General features: G+C 40.5%; 1 long non-coding RNA gene across 1 annotated transcript; it reads right to left on the bottom strand.

Moving 5' to 3' along the window:
- Positions 1-254: 254 nt before the first annotated feature.
- LOC113903963 lies at positions 255-6432 on the bottom strand. The gene is made up of 3 exons (XR_003514363.1): positions 5470-6432; positions 4842-4963; positions 255-644 (listed from the first exon to the last, which is right to left on the bottom strand). It is a non-coding gene; the product is annotated as an uncharacterized LOC113903963 (long non-coding RNA).
- Between the last annotated feature and the right edge of the window lie 712 nt (positions 6433-7144).

Below are 7144 nucleotides of genomic sequence, written 5' to 3'. Positions count from 1 at the left end.
TGACTTTGGAGTAATGTGTTCTCTCTTTCTGGAAAAGCACAGGCAAAAGACAGATGATTCTTTTTTTTTTTTTTTTTTTTTTATCATGGGGGCTACTGAAGAACTTACCATCACGGGAGAATGATCAAGTAGCATAAATACTTTCCATTTAAACTATTAGTGTAGATGGTTACCAAAGCATAGTCCAGGGCTAATTTTTTTCAGTTATAAAAGATATAGCGTTACAGTTTTAATAGTTGATCAGGGCATACACAATTTCTTGCTTGTTAATTTGAACATGTAGCCAGGAATAAATAGCACACAGTATGTGTAATGCAATCTTAAAAGTGTTTTATTGGAACAATTCTTAGACCTCATACAAGGAAATGAAAAAATAAGGAATGTAAATGAATGCTATGTCAGACTGATGAGGCAAGTCTCCAGAGATCTCTGGAAGTTAGAATGGATTTTAAAATTCATTATGACTGAATTATAAAATAAATGAAAACCAGCAGGGTTAAATATGAGGTTGATGATGGACGAAAAGAAAGTTCTGTGGATACCCAAGACGGAGCAAGTTCAAGTTCACCTCTAGGGTAAGAAGAGATTTTATTCCAGGTTCTTCTCTTTTAGAGTTTATTGTGTGTCAGGCACTGTGCTGGTCACTTGAAATACAAAGACCAAGAAAACACAGTATCAACCATTTAGAAGTTCATGCTTTCAAGGGAGGGGCAGACATAAACAACTGAGTGCACATAATAATAATAATAGTGTAATAGCTCAAACCACTTGAGCACTAACAATGTCCCAAATACTTTTCTAAGCACTTTATACAGATTCATTCGTTTCATTCTCACACCAGCCTTATGAGGTAGATACTATTCTATCACCTGTCTTACACATATTGAAAGTGAGGCACAGGTGGCTTAAGTACCTTACTTAGGACACACAGCTTCTGAGGGCGGAGCCAAGGTTTCGACCCAAATAGATCTAGATCAGAATCTGTGATCCTGACAATGCACCTCATTGCCTCTTTCAACATGATGATAATTCAGGGCTAAGAAGGCTAGAGATTGCTACTTTAAAGATGTTTATAATTATTCTTACTGTTTTCTTTTTAATAAATAATCTGTTGATGAGAAGCTTTGAAAATAGAGACTTTTAGTGCATATTAGAAAGAAGATGGGGACATTCCATGCAATTTAGCACAGGTTTAGTAATAGACACGGAGAAGGCAATGGCACCCCTCTCCAGTACTCTTCCCTGGAAAATCCCATGGATGGAGGAGCCTGCAGGGCTGCAGTCCATGGGATCGCTGAGGGTCGGACACGACTGAGCAACTTCACTTTCACTTTTCACTTTCATGCACTGGAGAAGGAAATGGCAACCCACTCCAGTGTTCTTGCCTGGAGAATCCCAGGGACGGGGGAGCCTGGTGGGCTGCCTTCTATGGAGTCACACAGAGTCGGACATGACTGAAGTGACTTAGCATAGCATAAAATAGACATGTGTGTTTCTGATAGTTCCCAAGAAACCTAATGGCAAAAATCACAGCTCATCTCAATTATATACCTATTGGATTGCAAAACTGTATCAAGCATTTCTTGGGGGTGGGGTGGGGTGGGAAGGATAAAAATAAGAGAAGTCTCTTAATTTTAGAAAGTTTAAGCTCTAGCAATATTACATAGGAACCTGGAATATTAGGTCCATGAATCAAGGTAAATTGGAAGTGGTCTGTTTGACCACTTGACAAGAGTGAACACCAACATTTTAGGAATCAGTGAACTAAAATGAACCAGAATGGGTGAATTTAATTCAGATAACCATTATATCTACTAATGTGGGCAAGAAATGGAGCAGCCCTCATAGTCAACAAAAGAACACGAAATGCAGTCCTTGGGTGCAATCTCAAAAATGACAGAATGATCTCTGTTCATTTCCAAGGTAAACCATTCAATATCACAGTAATCCAAGCCTATGCCCCCAACCAGTAATGCTAAAGAAGCTCAAGTTGAATGGTTCTATGATAACCTAAAAGGCCCTCTGGAACTAATGCCAAAAAAAGATGTCCTTTTCATCACAGGGGACTGGAATTCAAAAGTAGGAACTCCAGAGATACCTGGAGTAACAGGTAAGTTTGACTTTGAAGTACAAAATGAAGCAGGGCGAAGGCTAACAGAGTTTTGCCAAGAGAACACACTGGTCATAGCAAACACCCTCTTCCAACAGGACAAGAGATGACTCTATGCATGACATCACCAAATGGTCAATACCAAAGTCAGACTGATCATATTCCTTGCAGCAGCAGATAAGCTCTATACCATTAGCAAAAACAAGACCAGGAGCTGACAGTGGCTCAGATTATAAACTCCTTACCACAAAATCCAGACTTAAATGGAAGAACTGGACACGGAACAACAGACTGGTTCCAAATAGGAAAAGGAGTACGTCAAGGCTGTATATTGTCACCCTGCTTATTTAACTTATATGCAGAGTACATCATGAGAAATGTACACCATCAGAGTACATCACGGGTTTGAGGAAGCACAAGCTGGAATCAAGATTGCCGGGAGAAATATCAATAACCTCACATATACAGATGACACCACCCTTATGGCAGAAAGCGAAGAAGAACTAAAGAGCCTCCTGATGAAAGTGAAATAGGAGAGTGAAAAAGTTGGCTTAAAGCTCAACATTCAGAAAATGAAGATCATGGCGTCCAGTCCCGTCACTTCATGGCAAATAGATGGGGAAACAGTGGAAACAGTGGCTGACTTTATTTTTTGGGGCTCCAAAATCACTGCAGATGGTGATTGCAGCCGTGAAATTAAAAGACACTCCTTGGAAGGAAAGTTATGACCAACCTAGACAGCATATTCAAAAGCAAAGACATCACTTTGCCAACAAAGGTCCGTCTAGTCAAGGCTATAGTTTTTCCAGTGGTCATGTATGCATGTGAGAGTTGGACCATAAAGAGGGGTGAGCACAGAAGAACTGATGCTTTTGAACTGTGGTGTTGGAGAAGACTCTTGAGAGTCCCTTGGACTGCAAGGAGATCCAACCAGTCCATTCTTAGGGAAATCGGTCCTGGGTTTTCATTGGAAGGACTGATGTTAAAGCTGAAACTCCAGTATTTTAGCCACCTGATGTGAAGAGCTGACTCATTTGAAAAGACCCTGATGTTGGGAAAGATTCAGGGCAGGAAGAGATGGGGATGACAGAGGATGAGATGGTTGGATGGCATTACCGAATCAATGGACATGAGTTTGGGTAGACTTCAGGAGTCAGTGATGGACAGGGAGGTCTGGCATGCTGCAGTCCATGGGTTCGCAAAGAGTCAGACATGACTGAACGACTGAACTGAAACACTAGCATGTAAGATGAATCTAATACACAAATAATTATAGTATAGAGCAGTTTGTGGTAATGCCATGAAAGGGATACAGAATGGCAGAGAAGTTGCTGCTGCTGCTGCTAAGTCACTTCAGTTGTGTCCGACTCTGTGCGACCCCATGGACTGCAGCCTACCAGGCTTCTCCATCCATGGGATTCTCCAGGCAAGAACACTGGAGTGGGTTGCCATTTCCTTCTCCAATGCATGAAAGTGAAAAGTGAAAGTGAAGTCGCTCAGTCGTGTCTGACTCTTAGCGACCCCATGGACTGCAGCCTATCAGGCTCCTCCATCCATGGGATTTTCCGGGCAACAGTACTGGAGTGGGGTGCCATTGCCTTCTCCTGGCAGAGAAGTTAAGAGCTAAGAAATTTTCATTCTGTGGAAGGATCAATTGCCAACTTACCACACCCTATTCCTACTTTACATTAAAGGTTCTACTGATTTAAGTTTCTTTTTCTCTGAAAATTCAGTGTTCTTCATTAGCTTTATGGTCTTGTCTTGCCCTACAATGTAGGGGTTATTGTAATATTGTAAGTAAAAGATAAAACAAAGGAAAACTACCTAGGGCTGTAGATGTAGAGAAAGAATAGAGTTAAGTAATTTAAAAGACAGATTTAGCTAGTCTTGAGCACCAATAGGAAATACTGGAAAGTGTTCAGGAAACAATCCAGTGTGCTTTAAATGTTTCTATCTTAGATGAGCATGTTGATGGTAGAGTCATCTGTCTAAATAAGAATTAATATGGAAGCAACTTTGGAGTGGAAAGAAAAATACTGAGTTTTAGTTGAGGTCACAGTGACCTTAAAATATTTATGGAGCACCATGGTGTCTAAGAGACAGAAATATAAACAACTGAGACATAAACTGAGAAATATAAACTGGGACACTTTGGGTGATAACCTGAAATTATTGGCTTGGGTCAAAGCAATCTGAGAGAGTCTAACATTGAGATGTTCAAGATACAAATCCTAAGGAGTATAAAAAATTAACAACATTGCCACGAAAAGAGGTATCTGAGAAAATTAAGAAGTCCAGAGAGAGACAGGGTAAATATAGGAAAGAGGAAGCCAGGGGAGGAGAAGAGCTTCAAGAAGGAAGGAAAAGCCAACATTGTTGGTTGCTTTGAAGCCTCCATCAGTAATAAGTAAAAAGGATTTGTTGGGTTTTAGTAGCACTGGCTTTTTCAATGGCTCCTGCAAGAGCAGCTGCAGAGGAGCAATGGTACTGGAGTGGGTTGCCATTTCTTTCTCCAGGGCATCTTCCTGACCCAGGGATCTAACCTGTGTCTCCCGCATTGTAGGCAGACGCTTTACCATCTGAGCTACCAGAGAAGCTGAAATGATGTTACCTGAGGCCAAGAAGAAAACTGCAGTAATAGATTGTAACTTCAAATATAGATGATTCTTTCAAGATTTTTGGATAAAAGAGGAATTAAGAAGACAACTGGAATAATTGTAGCTGGACTTACAATTCAGTTTACAGGAGAATAAATGGGAAGTCAAAATGCTTTTGTCTCTTTTTTTCCTTTAGGCTCTGTTTGCAAAGTGCTTTAATTCTGTGCTTATGAAGAAATTTCTGAAGTAAAGATTTCTGTAAAAATATATGTTAGACAACAATCATCATTTTCATGAACATGAATCAATATAATATTAATATCACCAATTTCTATATAACTAAATTTACTAGAATTCTAAAATTATATTTACCTGCATTTAGTCAGCATGCTCATGCTTAGTCACTCAGTCGTGTCTAACTCTTTTTGCAACCCCATAGACTGTAGCCCACTAAGCTCCTCTGTCCATGGGATTTTCTAGGCAAGAATATTGGAGTGGGTTGCCATTTCCTCCTCCAGGGGATCTTCTAAACCCAGGGACTGAACCCACATCTCCCATGTCTCCTGCCCTGGAGGCAGATTCTTAGCCACCAAGCCACCAGGGAAGCCCCATTTGGTCTGTATATTTTGAATTAATTTATTGATATGAAGTTTCTTTTGGGTGTATTGTTAAAATACTGAGAAATAATAAACAACACAACAATAGTTTTTTGAGCATTTACAACATGCCAGGCACTTTTCTCGGTGCATGTATTTTATTTACCTTTGCCAGTCCTCCCAAGAATCCATGAGGCCGGTCCTGTTTTTTATCTCCATTTCACAGAAGCACACAGGGAGGTTCCATTCCCAACTGAGTAAATGGCAGGCCTGTGTTCCAGCCCAGGCAGCTCCGTATGCATGCTTCTAATCATCATGCTGTCTTGCATCTTGGTTGTAAATTGTAACTATCATCATACCTAAAGAAGCATCTCAGGCGATAGAGTCTTGTTCTATTTTTCTGTCTTCACTAACTTTCAGGAGCTTATTTCTCCCTCCTGCACTTTAGGTTGAACAATAAAAAAGCATAGCGAAGTCACTTGTATAACTATACCAGAACTCAGATTCAAACTTGGAAATGTTTAATCCCTCTGTTTAAGAGTACTTCTTGGCTACTCCATCTCACTTTCCAAATGGGAACCAAGGAGGGATCCTGGCATGAACAGGTCATTGCCATCGGACCACTGGGTAAGGTATGCAATTGGGAGATTTTTAAATGGATTTTGATTATTGAGGAATTCCCTGGTGGTCCAGTGGTTAAGACTGCATGGTCATGGCCAAGGACTGGGGTTTCAATCTCTGGTCAGGGAACTGAGATCTCAGACCACATAGGGAGGCCAAAACAATAAAATAAAAAAGTTTCTGATTGTCAAAGTTAGAACTGAAATCTAAAGAAAAGCAAAATTTATTTCTCATGAAAACTATTCAAGATATTTATACAAAAAATACTGTAAATAACAAAACTCTTCAGACTTGGGATCGAAATGTTGAGAATGCTTCAATAATAAGAATAAAACTAAGGGGAAGAGACTTTTCTCTCAGCTCATATTAAATGGATGGGACACGGTTTGCACAAATATTTTTTTAAATGTCCTTATTATGAGTTACATAGGGAGCAACATAAAATAATACAAGTTTAGAAACAAATTAAAAATTCAGATCAGATCAGTTGTTCAGTTGCGTCCGACTCTTTGCGACCCCATGAATCGCAGCACGCCAGGCCTCCCTGTCCATCACCAACTCCTGGAGTTCACCAGACTCACGTCCATCGAGTCAATGATGCCATCCAGCCATCTCATCCTCTGTCGTCCCCTTCTCCTCTTGCCCCCAATCCCTCCCAGCATCAGAGTCTTTTCCAATGAATCAACTCTTCGCATGAGGTGGCCAAAGTACTGGAGTTTCAGCTTTAGCATCATTCCTTCCAAAGAAATCCCAGGGCTGATCTCCTTCAGAATGGACTGGTTGGATCTCCTTGCAGTCCAAGGGACTCTCAAGAGTCTTCTCCAACACCACAGTTTAAAAGCATCAATTCTTCGGTGCTCAGCCTTCTTCACAGTTCAACTCTCACATCCATACATGACCACAGGAAAAACCATAGCCTTGACTAGACGAACCTTTGTTGGCAAAGTAATGTCTCTGCTTTAGAATATGCTATCTAGATTGGTCATAACTTTCCTTCCAAGGAGTAAGCGTCTTTTAATTTCATGGCTGCAGTCACCATCTGCAGTGATTTTGGGATCCAGAAAAATAAAGTCTGACACTGTTTCCACTGTTTCCCCATCTATTTCCCATGAAGTGATGGGACCGGATGCCATGATCTTCATTTTCTGAATGTTGAGCTTTAAGCCAACTTTTTCACTCTCCACTTTCACTTTCATCAAGAGGCTTTTGAGTTCCTCTTC

This window comes from Bos indicus x Bos taurus, chromosome 14 (genome assembly GCF_003369695.1).
Source record: "Bos indicus x Bos taurus breed Angus x Brahman F1 hybrid chromosome 14, Bos_hybrid_MaternalHap_v2.0, whole genome shotgun sequence".
Classification (NCBI taxonomy): Eukaryota; Metazoa; Chordata; class Mammalia; order Artiodactyla; family Bovidae; genus Bos; species Bos indicus x Bos taurus.
Note: the sequence above shows the minus strand (reverse complement) of the source record. Positions and strands in the feature narration are given on the sequence as shown.